At 55.4% G+C, this 17,396-nt stretch overlaps 1 non-coding gene across 1 annotated transcript; it reads right to left on the bottom strand.

The window, feature by feature from the left end:
• Positions 1-16,957: 16,957 nt before the first annotated feature.
• On the bottom strand, positions 16,958-17,021 carry MIR2481 (microRNA mir-2481). The gene has a single exon (NR_031271.1). It is a non-coding gene; the product is annotated as a microRNA mir-2481 (primary transcript).
• Positions 17,022-17,396: the final 375 nt, after the last annotated feature.

Here is a 17,396-nt window from a genome sequence, read left to right as displayed (position 1 = left end):
TACTTGGGGAAATGGAGATAACTGGGCTTATCTCTGTGAGTTGAAGAGGGATGAAAAGATGAAATGCACGTCAATCACTTAACAGAGGGGTGGTGGGGACTGTTGGGGTGATGGTGGACGTGATTATGCTGGGCATGGTGATGGTACTGTAGAGCGGCAAGCCGACCCTCAGCACAGAGTTGCCAGGTTGGGCTGGCAGAGCCCGATGCTGTTGGCAACGCCCAGTAGCCAAACAGACCTGGAACACATGCGCGGTTGAACAAAGCTGGGTTTCTTGGTATTGGCCACCAGGGAGATGACATCTTGTGGGGAACCTTGGAGAATCTGAGTAAGGGGACTGGAGGTGGTGGGGGGCTTCCTTTAGGATTTGGGCTTGTTTGGGGCAATCGTTCTGGATTGGAACCCAGAACATTGAAACTGGCTATGACTGGGCAGCGCGTTTTATGTGCGATTGTAATTGGTAGAGAAATGGCTGTCATGCCAGGTGGAAAGGACGGACATGTGCTCACTTGGTGGTTTAAACAGTATGCTTATTTTTTTTTGTCTGTGTTCAATCATGATTATGGAGTGGCCTTGTTTTCTCTCCATCCTGGTCACAGAGTGACCTTGTTCGATGTTGGTGTTCACTGAAATTGTGTTTGTTCAACAAAAGAACATCACGGCTGAGCTGCGAGGGCCATGCCAGCTCCCAGCTGACAGCTGTCATGGCTGCTTTTTTGTTTCTCATTGCCCTGCCCCACCCAGAAACCTCACTCCTGCTCATCGTTCACCAAGTACCTCTTTGATTATAATTGGGCTTCGCATGTATGGGAGCTGCAGGGGACAACCGTGGCCACATGGATCTGAGCATTCCAGATCCCCGAGCTAAGGTTACTGTTAAACCTTATGATATTGCCACTCTTCTAGGTAGAAAGCATTTGAATACTGACAACTTCACACTGTTGAGCCTAACTCTTTCTCATTGTAGTTTGATAAACTGTCATTCCGGAGCCCTTACCTTTCTCCTGGGAGCCTATTGTGAGAGGAAGGACTCTGTCTCTGGGTATGAATGATTTGAGGAATCTGATCCTTTAAGGCAGAGAACTTGATCTTAAACCACACTCAAAATGTGGAAGGACTGATGCAGAAGCTGAAGCTCCAATACTTCGGCCACCTGATGTGAACAGCCAACTCATTGGAAAAGACCCTGACGCTGGGAAAGATTGAGGGCAGGAGGAGAAGGGGACGACAGAGGATGAGATGGCTGGATGGCATCACCGATTCGATGGACATGAGTTTAAGCAAACTCCAGGAGACAGCGAAGGACCAGGAAGCCTGGCGTGCTGCAGTCCATGGGGTTGCAAGAGTTGCACATGACTGAGCAACTGAACAGCAACAAGGCTTGGGTGCTGCCCGCTCTTCAGGGAGGGGGTGGGCGCTTGCAGGAAACCAGTGAGAAGCATCAGGACACACTCTAGGCGGGAGCTGAGCGCCAGCGCAGAGCTTGAGGTGGCGGGGTCTCGGCAGGGCGACGCTGGCTGCCAGGTGCCAACCACGCCTGTATCACAGGTTCCTGTTACCCGTCCCCAGGCCCGCGTGTGCCTTCTGTGAAATTCCAGTGGCAATTGCTGCTTTAATTGATGCTTTCCCCGGCAGGAGCAGTGGAGCAGGTTAACAAATTGAGGCGTACAAAGCCACCTGTGCTTTGAACGGTTCTATTATAAGGGCACTCGCTGGGGCCAAGAAAGGAGGGCAGGGGGGCTGGATTTCTCCCGTGTTCTGCCGTGTGGGGCTGTCCCCACCAGTTTGAGCACTTCAGCCAGAACCCAGAACGTAGAGGCGGCTACTGGAAGACCCAATAGCAAGCACGTTGCCTTTCTGAGCCCAAGTTTGGGGAAGAGAAGTGCCTTAGTCTCTGTGGTTGCTGTTACAAATTACCACAACCCTAGTGGCTTAAGACAACAGGAGTGTATTCTCTTGTGGTATGGAGGCCAGAAGTCTGGAGTCAAGGCCGGGGGCAGCCGTTGGGGTGGGGGTCGTCTGGCCCACGCCTCTCTGGGGGCGCCTGCAGCCCTGGGTGCCACTTGGCTTGGAGTCGCAACGCTCCACTCGCTGACTCTGCGGCCACAGGGCCTCCACGTCTCCTTTGTACCCTCTGCCTTCGGTCTCAAACCTCCCTCTGCCCCTCTCCTCTACGGACACTTGTCAGGATTCAGGGCCCAGCCAGATAATTCCAGATGATCTCATGTCAAGATTTTCTTTCTCCAGGGATTTCTCTGGTGGTCCAGTGGTTAGGAAATCCGCCTGCCAAATGCAGGAGACACAGGTTCAATCCCTGGTCTGGGAAGATCCCACACGCCGAGGGACATCCAAGCCTGTAACCTAGAGCCGGTGCTCTGCAGTAAGAGAAGCCCGATCATTGCAACGAAGACTCAGCACAGCCAAAATATAAATAACATTTTTTTTAAAAGATTATTTTTCCAAATGAAGTTAGGTTCACAGGAGATCAGGGCATGGGCATATCTCCTGGGGCCCTCCATGCAGAATCCACCCCTAGAAACACTTGCGTGACCACCTTTGACACCTGGCTGCCTGGTCTCCTTGCCTCCTGCTCGTATACCCTGAATGGGCCTGATACGAGGGCTGGGGGTCCAAAGCAGAGGGACCCGGGCCACCCTCCGGGACCCACAGTCTGTAGTGGCAGAAGGACAGACAGACCCCCACTGGCTCCCTCCACACCCTGGCGGCCCTGGGTCGCCGGGCTCCCAGGGGAGGACACCCCTCAGCCTCCCAGGTGTTCTGGCCGGGCATCCTGCCGCAGACACACGCTCGGGATGCCCCCCGTCCTCCAGACGGGCTCCTGACGCCCCGGGGCGGTGACCAAGCACCACTCAGCCACCGCTGCAGCCGTTCATTTCGGTGCTGGAGCAGCCTGGGTGTCCTGTCCTCCTGGAGCTCCAAGGCTGTCCACGAGGCCATTGATTTAAAAGACAATATCACTTGCTTCCAGAGTTTATGAGGCCATAAACAGCCCCCGCATATTGATGACGGCCGAGGTGTTTGCTCAGCACATTCGCTGTGTGTGTTTATTATGAGGGCCATGCTTTAAAGCAAACAAAACCGCAACTGTTTTCATTTCCGTGCCCTTCCCCCAACAGCTGTCTTAATCTACTGGATCCCTGGTCCCTCTTCCCTGACCCCGGTTGGGGTCCTTAACATGGACCATCTGAGACACTTGAGCTGGGATGTGGTCAACTCCCATCCCCACCCCTCTCGGTCTTGGGGAGCCTCCCAGGGCTAGCACTGCTAGGCGGGCCTTGGAACGGGAGGGAAGGGAGGAGGCTCATTTTTCTGAGGGCCCCGGCCTTGAGGCCGTCTCTGGGGCCTTGTCTCTCCTCTCTGGGGAAGAGCACATGCGGTAATAGGAGAACTGAGTGAACTGCCAGCATCCGCTCCTCTCACAGCCTAACACACCAAATAAAATTCCTTTTCATCTTGAGAAGCTGAGATGCTGCAAGGCTGGGCCGCTAGTCCATAAAGATGAATCTTCAGAGCATTTACTGGCTGGAATGCCCCGGGAATCCAAACTGGTTTCTGTATAAAATATGAGGAAGGTTCAGAGGAGGTGGCGAGGCTGGGTGGGGAGCGGGCAGGGGAGATTGATTGCAAACTTTGTGCCAGCTGAGCAGTTCCGTGTGTGCCAAGTGGCGAGAACAACACTTGAAAAATGTATTAGATTATCCAGAACACAACGCTGATTTATAGGTGCAGTAATCCCCATCTTGCCATCCATTTTCGTAATAGAGAGAGATTAGGGCGACGGTGGCGCTTTGTTGGGATTGCCAGCTCTGTCCCCACCCTCGGCCGCCCCCCAGTCCATGATGAATCACAGGGTAAAATGCAAAGTTAGTGCTTTTAACAGGATGTTCTGATGTGGAGGGTTTCGAGATTTGAAGCGTTTCTGAATTTGGAATGAAAACTGACTACATGAGGAATTCGTTTTTTTTAAAAAAAAAAAACTAATAATATTGATTGCTTAACATCACAAGGGTCTTCCTTGTGAGTGAGAGGAGGGAGGCAAGGAGTCCTCCAGGAGCTCTCAGGCTGGGTTTAAAACATGAGGTGCATGATGGGAACAGCCAGGTGACTCACCCCCAGGGGCATCTCACAGGGTAGCTGCCAGCGGTCCCACCTGAACATAACTATGGCCTGGAGCACATGGCATCTGATGCCACCTGAGCTGGGAAGGAGCCTGCCCAGAGAAAATGGCACGCACCCTCACCGTGGTCAATGAGCATCTGTCTACTCGGTACACAGAGAGCCAGCGCCTAGGATGGGCAAGGCACGGTGCTAGATGCCTGCAAGATGCCAAATACGGGGCCCCCTGTTGTCTGCTAAGGGCTTTGTGAGACTTCTGATGAAGCAAGTCTGCCCTCCAGATCCTTACAATCCCAACTGAACTGGGGCTGAGCAAACAGGAACCACAGGAACGAGCAGATGCACAGAGCAAGTTCCCAAAGGAAGCAGATTAGGAACTAGCACATTGTCAAGTCAGGGGTGAGTGGGAGGGACCAAGGGCTCCCGGGGCGGAGGGTGAAGTGTGCTCAAGGGGACTTTCCTTTCTGGTAGCGGCTCCAGGGACGCCCTGGAAACCAGAAGTTGTCTGGGTGGACTTGGCCCATCCCCAGGGCCTGCTCACCAATGTTTTCTGCCTCTCTGGAAGAACCATGACCCCTAAATCTGTCTTCCCAAACCCCTCTTCTAGGGAAATCTCATTCCCATATGTATTGTTCTAACAAACAGTTTATCATTTTATCTCCTGCAAAGTCCCCCGGGACCAGGCAGGGCGGGAGAGCCCGCCTGTCTGTCTGCATACCGACTGCATCAGCAGATGAATCTCTTTAGGCCCCAGGAGAGGATGCTGTCAGCGTTGGGGGGGTGGGGGCTATCCCACCACTCTGCAAGACCGCAGAGCTGGGTGGGTGGGGGCTGATTCCTGCCCACTGGGCTGGGCCTGAGAGAGGAACAGGATACCTGCTCTGGGGAACCATCATCAGTACAGCATGATGGGAGGAGACGGCCTGGGCACCAATGCTTACGGCACAGGTCACGGGCACAGTCACCAGAAGGGCTGGGTTGGGACACTGAGACCTGAAGCTAAAAGAGCTTGAGGGGTGTCTGCCGTCAGCACCATCAGCACCACCATTATCCCCGCATATTCCATCACTACTATCAGTTCAGTTCAGTTGCTCAGTCGTGTCTGACTCTTTGAGACCCCATGGGCTGCAGCATGCCAGGCCTCCCTGTCCATCGCCAACTCCCAGAGTTTACCCAAACTCATGTCCATTGAGTCGGTGATGCCATCTAACCATCTCGTCCTCTGTCGTCCCCTTCTCCTCCCACCTTCAATCTTTCCCAGTATCAGAGTCTTTTCGAATGAGTCAGCTCTTCCCATCAGGTGGCCAAAGTATGAGAGTTCCAGCTTCAGCATCAGACCTTCCAAGGAACACTCAGGACTGATTTCCTTTAGGATGGACCGGTTGGATCTCCTTGCAGTCCGAGGGACTCTCAAAAGTCTTCTCCAACACCACAGTTCAAAAGCATCAATTCTTTGGTGCTCAGCTTTCTTTATAGTCCAACTCTCACATCCATACATGACTACTGGAAAAACCATAGCCTTGACTATCACTAGAATTACCATTTATTCCTTTCTTGGGGCCGTGTTGCCCAGCTTGCAGGATCTTAGCTCCCTGACCAGGGATCGAACCTGCGCTCTGGGCAGTAAAGGCACAGACTCCTAACCACTGGGCCACCAGAGAATTCCTACCATTTATTCAAAAGCAGAGACATTACTTTGCCAACAAAGGTTCGTCTAGTCAAGGCTATGGTTTTTCCTGTGGTCATGTATGGATGTGAGAGTTGGACTGTGAAGAAGGCTGAGCGCTGAAGAATTGATGCTTTTGAACTGTGGTGTTGGAGAAGACTCTTGAGAGTTCCTTGGACTGCAAGGAGATCCAACCAGTCCATTCTGAAGGAGATCAGCCCTGGGATTTCTTTGGAAGGAATGATGCTAAAGCTGAAACTCCAGTACTTTGGCCACCTCATGCAAAGAGTTGACTCATTGGAAAAGAGTCTGATGCTGGGAGGGATTGGGGGCAGGAGGAGAAGGGGACGACAGAGGATGAGATGGCTGGATGGCATCACTGACTTGATGGACGTGAGTCTCAGTGAACTCTGGGAGTTGGTGATGGACAGGGAGGCCTGGCGTGCTGGGATTCATGGGGTCGCAAAGAGTTGGACATGACTGAGCGACTGAGCTGATCTGATGATTCCTAAAGAAGCCTGTGGGCCTGGCCTTTGCTAAGTGTTTCACACGTATCTAGATTAACCCTCACAGCTACCCGTGACTAAGGGACCGCCATGCTCCTGTTTCATAGATGAGGGCCCTGAAGACTTAAAGAGGTCACCCAGAGAAGTGGCAGAGCAGGAATTCAAGCCCAGGTGGCCTGACTCCAAAGCCTGAGTCCACCGCATAGCAAACTGCCTCCCATCCCAGGCGAGGGCACCCGGTTGATGCTGATATCCTGAAGGTCTGACCTGGGGAGACTTGACAAGGTGAATCATTTTAGGTTGTGGGCAAGCTGCAGGTGTAGCCAGGGTGGAGATGGGATCGCTCCATTTGTTTTGTGCATCATTCATTCATTCGCCACTGATCTGGGTGGAGACAGCACAAAGAGGTGAAGGCTTGTCCTGTGGGCCCTCGGGAGCCACATGCGGCCATGGCACTGCCCCTGTCCAGAAGGAACAGGAAGGGCCCAGTGTGTGCCACTCCTCTGCTCTGAGAGCCACTCGGGCAGGGGGGTTAGGGGTGGAGAAGGTGATGGGGGTGGGGGTGATGGGGGATTAGGTGTTGGGGGTGGGGGTGATGGGGGATTAGGTGTTGGGGGTGGGGGTGATGGGGGATTAGGTGTTGGGGGTGGGGGTGATGGGGGATTAGGGGTTGGGGGTGGGGGTGATGAGGGGTGGGGGTGATGGGGGTGGGGGTGATGGGGGATTAGGGGTTGGGGGGTGGGGGTGATGGGGGGGCCAGGGACCAGGTGGCAGGCAGTCTCAGCCTCCTGCGCCTGATGCCTCCTCTCCTCTTTCCATCATCCACCTGAATACGTACGGTTGTTACACACACTTAAAACACGCACACAAGACAAAAACGCCAATCCATCCTGCCGAAGGCATTTTCCCTTAGATTTAAAACCCTGTGTAATTTAAGGGATATGTAATTCATGTGTCTGCACTGAAACCATCAAAGTGCTTTTAAAAGAGCTATTTGAAATCTTTGGAGCTTGATGAATCTTTCCAGTTCTTTGAAACATGGGAACCACATACTTCCAGGGATAGAGTCAGTCAAACACCAAAGGGGTGCGCAGTCCCCGCACCATCCCCGCGGTGGGGCGGGGTGTGCCAAATGGGCACCCTCACACGGCCGAAATGGGCACCCCCACACGGCCGGTTTAAAGCGTGGGTCCGGGGCGCTGGCCCGGAGTCGCTGAAAGACTGGACCGAATCTGCGAGAGCAGCGGCGTCCCTGCCGCGACCCCGCACAGGTGTTGGCTGGGCCTTCTCGGCCCAGGGACCCCACCAGCCTCCGCGCCCGCCTTCCACTGCGGCGCGGCCGGGTGCCCAGCTGACCGCTAGGATGGAGGAGAGGCAGGCGCGGGGGTGCCCAGACTTCTACCTTGACGGGAAGTGCGGGTGATCACCCCGCTGCGCCGTGTCCGGGGGTCATCCCGCGATCACCCCGCTGCGCCGTGTCCAGGGGTCACCCCGCGATCACCACGCTGTGCCGTGTCCGGGGGTCGCGCTCCGGAGGCCCCCAGGCCTCGCGGGGACCCCTCCATCGCCCCCTTCCCCGCCCCTCCCCAGCTACCTCCGGACCCGACCCCGCTGAGGTCACCCCCGCCAGCGGGGCCCCAGCGCATCCTGACTCTCGGCCTTCCTCCGCCCCTCCTCTCTGGCATGGGAAGCGCCCACTGCTTCCCGATCTGTTTCTATAGCCCTGGAAAGGGGCGTTTTGCTCTCGCTCGCACCTTCTGCCCCGCTCGGCACTGGCCTGTAACCCCCTCCCAGGCGGTCAGGACGCCCTGTTAAGGATGACCCAGGAAGCCGTGCTGTCCGCCGTGTGGACTAGGCCTGAGACGTGGAGGGCAGCCGCCCATGGACACACACCTCGTCTTCCGTCCACCTCATAACCCGTTTTCTTCTGATTACTGAAGGCGGCCTCACCCCAGCTGCGGAGGGGGCAGGGGCTGGGGTGTGCGCAGGGTTCTGGACATCCCAACTCAGCTCCCGGTCTCTTCCTCAAACCATCAGCTAGAACTGCAAGCGCTGAAGAAGGCTGATTTGGTTCGTTGTTTCAGCTGTTACATTGGAGCAATGGGTACCATTTTCAATCCCGGGGCTTCCTGGGGCTCTGGGTTCCCTTCCAGAGCAGTGAAGAAAGCAGGGGTTGACGTGTATTGTATTCTGCTTAGTCCCTCGGTTGTGTCCGACTCATTGCAACGCCACCGACTATAGCCTGCCAGGCTCCTCTGTGCGTGGGATTCTCCAGGCAAGAATACTGGAGTGGGTTGCCATGCCTTCCTCCAGGGCATCTTCCCCACCCAGGAATTGAACCCTCTCTCCCAGGTCTGGCCACCAGCAACCTGAGTTACTTCCAGGTCACCCACCCAAGCCTGTGCTCACAGAGCCTCTCTGAGTGGCCCCAGGTGATCTCCCATGAATGTTTCACTCACAGGGAAATTCATCCTGAAAGGAGGGCAATCATCTCCCCCTTCATCGACCCCTCCACTTCCAATTTCCCCACAACCCACAACAACCTCAGCCCCCAGGTACTCCAACATCAAACACATGTGACCAAGGTTGACATCTTTCTCTCCCTTGCTCTTTTCAACCCAAATCCAATCTGGCTCCAGTCTGGCCAATTCTCTCCTTGAAATGTCACTCAAATCCACAATAATGTTCAGTAGGATTGAGTCCTGAAACTCAAGAGTGAGAGGAAGGGTGTTGCAGACAGGGAATAGACTATGCGAAGTCTGGGACTGTGAGAGCACCCCAGGGTGGGAGGCGGCCAGCGGTCTGGAGGCCCTGCTGGACGGCTCACCAGGCCGCCTGACCTCTGCCTCAGTGGTGTGGGAACCAGCACTGCCCTTCAAACACCTCGTCTCTCACTGGTGCTCAGGTCTGCCCAAGAGTTCTTGGAGTCCAGCTCCATCTCCTGTCTCCATCACTTCCTGGGGAGCAGCGAGCTTCAGAAGTGCTCCCCAAGGTGTGAGCAGGACTTCCTGCGTGCGTGCAAGAATACACTCTAGTTCCCCTCATTTGACACACGCCTGGGTCCCCTTTGCCTTTGAAGGCTGGGATCAGGCCACTGCCTCTCATGGCGCAAGAGACCCAATCAACCTCTTCGGCCTCGACCTCTCCCCGAACAGGCAGGTTTCCCGCCCCTCCACAACCACCCCCATGTGACCCCATCACAGGACCAGACTCCTTGGAGATGGTGCTCCTGGAGCAGCAGGGTGTGACTCAGTTGCTGGACAGGACATGGAGACGATCACCAGTGGACAGGAAAGCTTGCTCGGCCTGTTCATGGAGAACATTCGAGTTAGTGTCATGACCAGGATCCACCCCACCCAGTACACGAACGCCTCCCACCACGCGTGACTAAGCCTCTCCCTAGAGCCAGGCCGGGGGAAAGTCCTGGCTGGTGGGGTGTTTCCATCTTGGCTTGTGTTCATGGGAAAGGGCGGCATCTTCCAACGCAAAAGGCTGCGTGTGGTCAACTTGAGACCGAATGACGCCCACAGCCCAGAATTTGTCACTATATGCCCGTTCGCACGCTTCCAATTAAATGCAGAGGTTCTGGTAGCAGCCACCAGCCTCCCAACAAATGGCCCGGAAAGGGAGAGATTGGGCCTGGGGCTTGGGTCCTCCCATCACCATGGAGACCAGTCATCACTGGGCAGAAGCAGAGATGGTCGTTTTCCGGGTGTTTGGAGGGGACGGTCCTGGTCAGGCTCACACTGCCGTCAGCGCCCGCGCTGCCTGGCTCACTTTCTCCTTCCCCAGCCTGGAAGCTTCTGTCAGTTCTGTAGCACTTTCTGAGGTTCCCTACGCGAGCTCCTCCCCCAGCCCTGGGGTGGGGGGCCAAAGGGCTCAGAGGCAGACCCTCAGACGGGAACTTTGCTCCCACCCTTCAGTGGCTGTGTGATGCGGGGCGAGTCCACACCCTCTGAACCTGTTCCTCCCTGAAGGGAGGAGTGACATCCAGGCCGTCGTCACAGGAGATGAGGCCCCTGAAAGTGATGGGTAAGTTATAGAGCGCTGTTCAAGTATCAATTATCATCGTGGTGCTTCACTGCCCAGCGGTCCCCAGAGACTGGAATAGGTGCCCGTAACTTCGAGAATAACGGGAATAATGAACCATCATGAAGCGCTTACTGCTCTGAGGAACACCACTTCATGTGAAGTGCTTAATTCAAGCCTCTCACGCATCCTGCAAGGAGCAGCATCTCCATGGACAGGTGAGGAACGGAGGGGTCAGCCTTGCCCTCATGGGAGCGTAGGTCAGCGGTCAGCCAGCGCAGGCGTGGTCGCTGTTTGCAGAGTCCATCTTTCCAAGGCCTCCTGCTCACACTAACACCTAGCACATGTGCATGCACACACACACACACACACACAACTTCACTTCCCGCTGGGGCTCGCACTGGGCCAGGAGGTACTTCCCCAAAGCATAGAGGCCCATCCTCTCCCAGAGGGTCGTGCTTGGAAGTCCTGCTCCACAACCTGGAGGCAAGGCCCGTCCCAGATGGCGGAGGGGACCCCTGGACGGATGCGGGATCTCTCCATCAGGTCACTGTGTCAGGCCTTTTGCCATTGATGCAAATCGTCACCAGGGAGTCACTCTCCTCCCCACCTCCCCGCCCCAGCCCTGGCCTTGGAGTGCAGACTCTAGGGGTCCCACTCTGGCCAGAGCCGCCCCCGACTCCCCTGGGTTTCCAGTGCACCCCGGAGTTTACTGCCATCAAAGAGTGGGAGTGAGGATCGTGGCAAATGGCGCGTCCACCCCTTGCCCTCCATCCAGTGGAGCGCTTGTCCACACAGGCCAGTGGCTCACCCCAGGCTCCTGTGTCTCCTGTTATCTCCTCATCCTTGCCACGCTGCCCTTGGGCTCCTGTTCCAGATGCCAGCGTGGGTGGTCCACGCCCTGCCAGTCCGTGCTCCTCTCCGTTTAGAAGCAGCCCACCAATTCCTGGCACCAGTCACCGATTCCTCCCAGGTGGACCCCACAGACACTGGGCCAAGGACCTTCTCCTTTAGGGGACGTCCCAGCTCCTGGCTACCTTCTGAGGTGCTCGGAAAACCCTCTGACCAGAAGGTAGCCCTGGGAGGCACTTGTGTAGAGGGAGACATTTTTAAAACAGAACTCACCTGACCCCTCCTGAGGCTGCTAAATCAGGCGCCCGCCTGAGACGCCTCCGGGGGAGGAGGGGCCGTGTTCCTGATGACCACACACTCAGTGCACTTTCCCATCTGCATTCATTTGGGGAGCTAATTCTGGCTGCTGAATGTCTTCATTTAAAATACAGACATACATGTATTTTGTTCAGTGTTTTAATTAGGCCCAAAGGAATGTACTTTCAATTTTTGGTACACTTCATTTGTTATATTAATGAAAAGCCACTTTAAATCAAGTTTCCTGTTGATATTTCATTATGTATGCTGTTCTTACACATCTCTAAAGGAGATTTACGTTACAGGTAGTAACCACAAATACCGGCCATGGACATGCTGTTAATTTAAAATGTAAAGTTTTCTTTTGAGGCGCAGCAGACATATAGGGTCTCTCTCTTCGCCAGGGCCGCTCACTTCCCTGTGAAAATGACCCACAGCTGTCGCCCCATCCGGAGGCCCAACCTACAGGCAGGGATCTGACGTTCACACCCAGGTTCACGGAAGACAGAGCTCAGCACGGGGCCAGAGCATAATGTGCAGGGACTGGCCCCGCTCCCGACAACATGGGCAGCCTTGACGGTGGCGCTGGCCTTGCCCTCGGCTGTCGCTGAACGTTTCCAGGTGCCAGCACTGCACCAGGCAGGTCAGCCCTATGCCACCAGATGGAGCCCACCCCACCTCGCCAAGATGTAGATGGTCCACCCCGACCCCGTATGGCGGAGGAGAAAGCCGACACGCAGGGCTAATGGACTGTGGAGTTAAGATCTGAAGCCAGGCCCGGGGCCCCTGACCACCGTGTCCAACCGAGAGAAGCTCTGCTGGAGACAGGCTTCTAGCCCCTGTGTTGTTGGGGTGTTGCGAGGTAAACCTGGCTTAGTAGCTGAAGAAGACGGCGATCAGCATGGTCCCGTGCACGGAGGGTCAGCGCTGGGCACTGACTTTGAGCCGGCAGAGGGTAAGCTCCAGTCTAGACGCGTGTCGGTGCGCTGAGCCTTACTTCAGTGCCCACACGGGTTGTTCAATCACATCTCCCACGTCAGCAGGCTGAGAGCACCCCGCACAGGAATACGAAGGGGGAAGATTGCTTCATGCAGGATTCAGTCTGAAGGATTCTGGACTGCTCAGAATCCTTGGCCGTGTGATCTGACTCTGACTCCCCTTCCTTGCCTTTCAGGTGAGGGAGGCAACAGCTGGGATGACTGGGGCACAACCAGTGGTCTGGCCACGCTTCCTCTGGTGGCCTTCAGGGCCTTACAAACACCGACAGACGTTACCTCCAGGACCCTCACGAGGACCCTCTGCGTCAAGCTGTCATCGTCACTCCTGTTTTACAGGTGAGTGAACCGGTTCTCAGAGAGGTCAAGTGACAAGCCCCACGTCACACCGCAGGTGCAGGGCGTCAGGGGAGTACAAAGGGCCCAGCAGAAGCACCAGGTCTCTAATGACTGACACCTGTGTTTTATAATTTCTTACTGTCACCGAGGCAGAGGGTGGGGAGTGTTATGGTTGACTCTTTTTTCCTGGTTGACTTTTTAACATCTTATGATGGAGAAAGGAATTTCAGACAGTATTCTGCAGCTTAATTTTTTTTTAAAGAGAACTTTTAAGTGTAAGGCAAATATGTTGTTATGCGTGGCTGGATGGTACCATACGCACTGAAATGGCCTCTTTAGAGAAAGTTAAGATAAATGTGGCAGTTAGGTGACACAGCCCCCAGTGCCCTCAGCAGCCCCAACAGGGGCAGAAAGGGCCAGACACTCACTTTCCCAGAGGTGAGACCCATGTGCGAAGGAAGCCTGCTGAAGGCGCCTGGGAAAGCACGTCGTCCCTGATCAGAGCAGAGGCGTGCTCAGGGTGCTCTCCCTTGCGGCTCTTTGCAGCTTTGGGTTACACCAGGCGCCCATCTTGCAGTCTGAGGGCAGAGGAGGGGGCGGGAGGATGGAGGGGTCTGGCCCCCCTGAGTTGAGAGCCCACCCTGGGCCATGTCTCCAAGGGGACACTGCCTGTGAAGGGACAGCCTGAGCCCTGGTGGGAACGTCTTGGGCTACTTGTGCCCACAGCACACCCCCTGTGCTCTGCGTGCCCCCAGTGCCCTTGGAGCCAGGGCAGCAGGGAGCCCCCAGGAAATGGGCTCGAGTAGGGCGGGCACTGGGGGCGAGAGTGAAGCGGGTATAAGGGTGCGTGGAGCTCAGGCAGGTGGGCGGGCACTGGGAGGGGTCTTCATCTTGCCCTCACTCGGGCTTTCTCTGCAGACTTGGACAGAGCAAGTGGATTTGGAGCTGAAAGGCGGCAGGGGGGTGACAGGAGGTCTTCCAGGCCACACGGCTTGGGCTCAGGCCCTCGCCTGGCAGCCCGGGACACTCTGGCTCCAGAGGGGGTGGGGACACAGCACCAATCCCCCCCTACCCCTCACTGCCCACCCCCAGTGGTGGCATGGGGCAAACACGGTGCCCTGCAGACACTCTTGTAGTGGCCCTGGATGAAAGAACAGCTCCAAATAAAAACGGCAGACAAGCTGCAAAATGGAATTATTTCCTGCCGTATCAGTAAACAGGGATGTCACACTCATCAGCGATTGCAGCCACCAAACATGGCGAGCTGGTGAGCTGGAGGAAACTCAAGAAGGACAGCACCTGTCATCGAGTGGCCACCAGCCCACAGGCACTCCCGAGGGTGAGCCCTGAGGAAACTCAGGGCGTGAGCACAAAGGACACTGGCCCCGGATTGCTGCGGTGCCTGTCAAGGGAACGATTTCCGTGAGCCCAGACACCTCCCCATACGTAGATAAGTGCTGAATTCCTTAACCTGAGACATTAAAGAAAACTTCTGACGTTCGGACTACCTGCCCTCTGTTGCAAAATATATAACCTGGCTCTTCCCCTCACCTCCTCAAACCAGTTCTCGCAATATTACTTGAGATGCTGCCTTCTGGGCTTAAGTCCTAAAAACGTTCCACCAAATCAAACATAACTCTCAGTTTTTAGGTTCGAGTATTTTCTGAGTCGACAAAGTGAATGTTTGCTGGTGCAGACCTCTGACTCCTTTGCCCTGAGACCTTGGTCTGGCTCCCCCACGGCTGGAAGGCACCTAGAGAACAATGATGCTCTTCTCTGAGAGGCCCACAGCCTGTCCAGCCTCGTTCTGGGCCCCTGGCCAGCTCCTACCTGTGGTCTCTGACGGCTGAACCCTGGCCCACACCCCCGGGGCTGCCTCCTGTCTTGTCCTGAGACACCGTCCCCAACGCCCCGTCCTGGGAGAGGCTCTCCGGGTCCAGCCAGACTCCTCCTTGACGCCCCCACCCCCAGCCCTATCTCACTCCACCTTCTTCAGCTCTCTCCTCAGGACACTGTGAGTCCTCCCAAGCCAGGGGCCCTCTTGGTCCCCTGTCCCTCACGTGTCCCATGGTGGCATCCTCTGGGCTCGACTTTGTCACCTCCTCAGAGAGGCCCTCTCTGATACATCGACATGGGAACCTCCTCTTTACCTTCCGCCGTGTCACCTCAGTGTCTTCTCTTTGTCGTATGCGTTCCCATCTGTAACTGTGTTTTTTTCCCTCGTCTTCTTGCTCACTGTCTCCCCCGCTCCACTGAGAGGCCCTGAGGGCAGCATCCAGGTTGGTTTGTTCACACCATGAGCACAGCTCCTGGTTCACAACAGACATCTTTCATCTGTCCGTCTGTCTGTCATCTATCGTGCGTGCGTGCTCAGTTGCTCAGCCGTGTGCGACCCTTTGTGACCCCATGGACTGTAGCCCGCCAGGCTCCTCTGCCCATGGGATTTTTCAGGCAAGAATACTGGAGTGGGCTGCCGTTCCTTACTCCAGGGGATCTTCCTGACCCAGGGGTTGAACTCGCATCTCGTGCATCTCCTGCACTGGCAGGCAGATTCTTTACCACTAGTGCCACCTGGGGAGCACATCATCCACCACATTTCAGGCATGTATGTATAATACGTAACATACATAATAGCAATACTTACATCGTAAGTTTATTACTAACAAATGACTGACTCTCCTTCCTTGGACTCCCAGATCACTTTGCCTGTTAGTCTCTAACTTTGTCGTGATTATCATTATTTGACTAACTGCTCTATTCCTCATAGAACACACTCCTGCTAGACCAGGGGCTCATCTCTGCCCCGTGTCACCGGCCAGGGCCACCCCAGCAGGCACTCAGTCCTGCCCTGTTCACCGGACCTTGACTCTGGGTCCCCGTGGGTTTTCCCTGGTTCTGATTCACGGGCATCAGGAGAAGGAGAGAGTGACGGCCTACTGAGCTCCTGCCGTTCCAGCCACAAGAGCAAAGGACCCCGCCAACATCACCCCATTTAATCAGAGATTCATATCAGAGTTCCCATTCACAAACGCGCACGCCGGTGGTGAAAGTTTAATTTGCTTGAGATCTTTCTGACTCTCCCGTCTCCGACTATTGACATGTGAAACTGGAAAACTAGGATTCTTAAATTTAAAGAATCATCAAAAAGGCCCCTCTCTGAGCCGTCACTTGAGTCCCAGGTGTCAACAGTTCTGAACCTTGATAGTGACACGTTTGTGAAACAACTTGTCACTGAAACGACTCCAGACCTGGAGACCCGGGCTCTCCCTGCTCCCCTAGCCCAGCCTGCAGCTCTCTTCCCACACTCTGGAATGTGGGGGGCTGCCTCTTGGGGCCTGGAAGGGCATTTTTGTCTGCTATGACCCTGAGCTGCTATGACCCAAGGCATCCCCCCCAGGTCCTGCATGAAGGAGGCCTGTCTGGGGACCGAGGCCACAGGGCAGTGGCCTCCCAGCCTACAGAGGTTGGCCCTGAGTGGACCCTCACTCGTGAGCCCTGACTTGCTTACTTGCGTGTGTGCACGCTCAGTTGTGTCTGACTCTTTGCGACCCTGTGGACTGGAGCTCGCCAGGCTCCTCGGTCCATGGAATCCTCCAGGCAAGAATACTGGAGTGGGTGGCCATTTCCTTCTCCAGGGACTTGCTTACTTAAAAGGTGCTTGATCCCCGCGTCTTCAGCTGAAGGCAACCTGAAGCTAAAGACAGCCCACCAGTCCACTCCTCCACTTCTGGGCGTGCAGGACAACAGGCAGCATCGCAGGAGTGCCTAAACATCTCTTTCACCAGCGCCCCTCCCTGACAGGGCTGCAGCCTTGATTCCAGTTGTCACAACAATACAGCTGTTTTAGGTCCTCAGAAAACCAGCCGTGGAGAGGCAGCCAGAGACCCCGGGCCTAAGAGGTCGGCTTCGTCTTGCTTTGAGAAGCATGCATGTGCACACGCGTGTGTGTGTGAGGGTGGGGCGATTGTGCCAGGCAGGTAAATGGTGAATTCCTGGACCATGTTTTCCTGTTGGCCTGGGAGGGTAGAGCACTGAATTCTGTCCCCCGAGAACCCCTATTTCAGGAGGCTGTGGCACCAGGCGCAGAGACCCCAAAAGACCCAGTGGGAGAACATTCTTTCTGAAGAAACCCTCTTCTACGCACCGGAGCCAGGCCTCTGAGGGCTGACGAGGGCCAACAAAACCCAGCAGACAACGTAACGAGGTTCCACCCAGAGCTGCCCGAAGCCACTGACACGTGGCCCCGGGGACCTGAGTTCAGCGGGCAGCTGCCCTGGGGTTCACATGTGGGCATTACCTTAAAGGAAAGGGAAAGCAGCCCTGCTCACCGATCAATATTCACATTTGTGTGGAAAAGCACAAATTATAGGAACTAAGTGAAAACTGGTGACCCCACTTCCTAGTGATGGAAATTGTTACTACGTTGCAGAACGTGCTTCCAGATGCCATTCTCTGAGTGTGCACGGGAGCACGTGTGCAAGGGCTTCCATTCTCCTGGAGTCTGCTTTTCTTATTTAAAAATAAGTTCTTCCATGTCACAAGATTTACATTTTTATGGATGTGTCATCATTTCCT

This window comes from Bos taurus, chromosome 9, assembly GCF_002263795.3.
Source record: "Bos taurus isolate L1 Dominette 01449 registration number 42190680 breed Hereford chromosome 9, ARS-UCD2.0, whole genome shotgun sequence".
Classification (NCBI taxonomy): domain Eukaryota; kingdom Metazoa; phylum Chordata; class Mammalia; order Artiodactyla; family Bovidae; genus Bos; species Bos taurus.
Note: the sequence above shows the minus strand (reverse complement) of the source record. Positions and strands in the feature narration are given on the sequence as shown.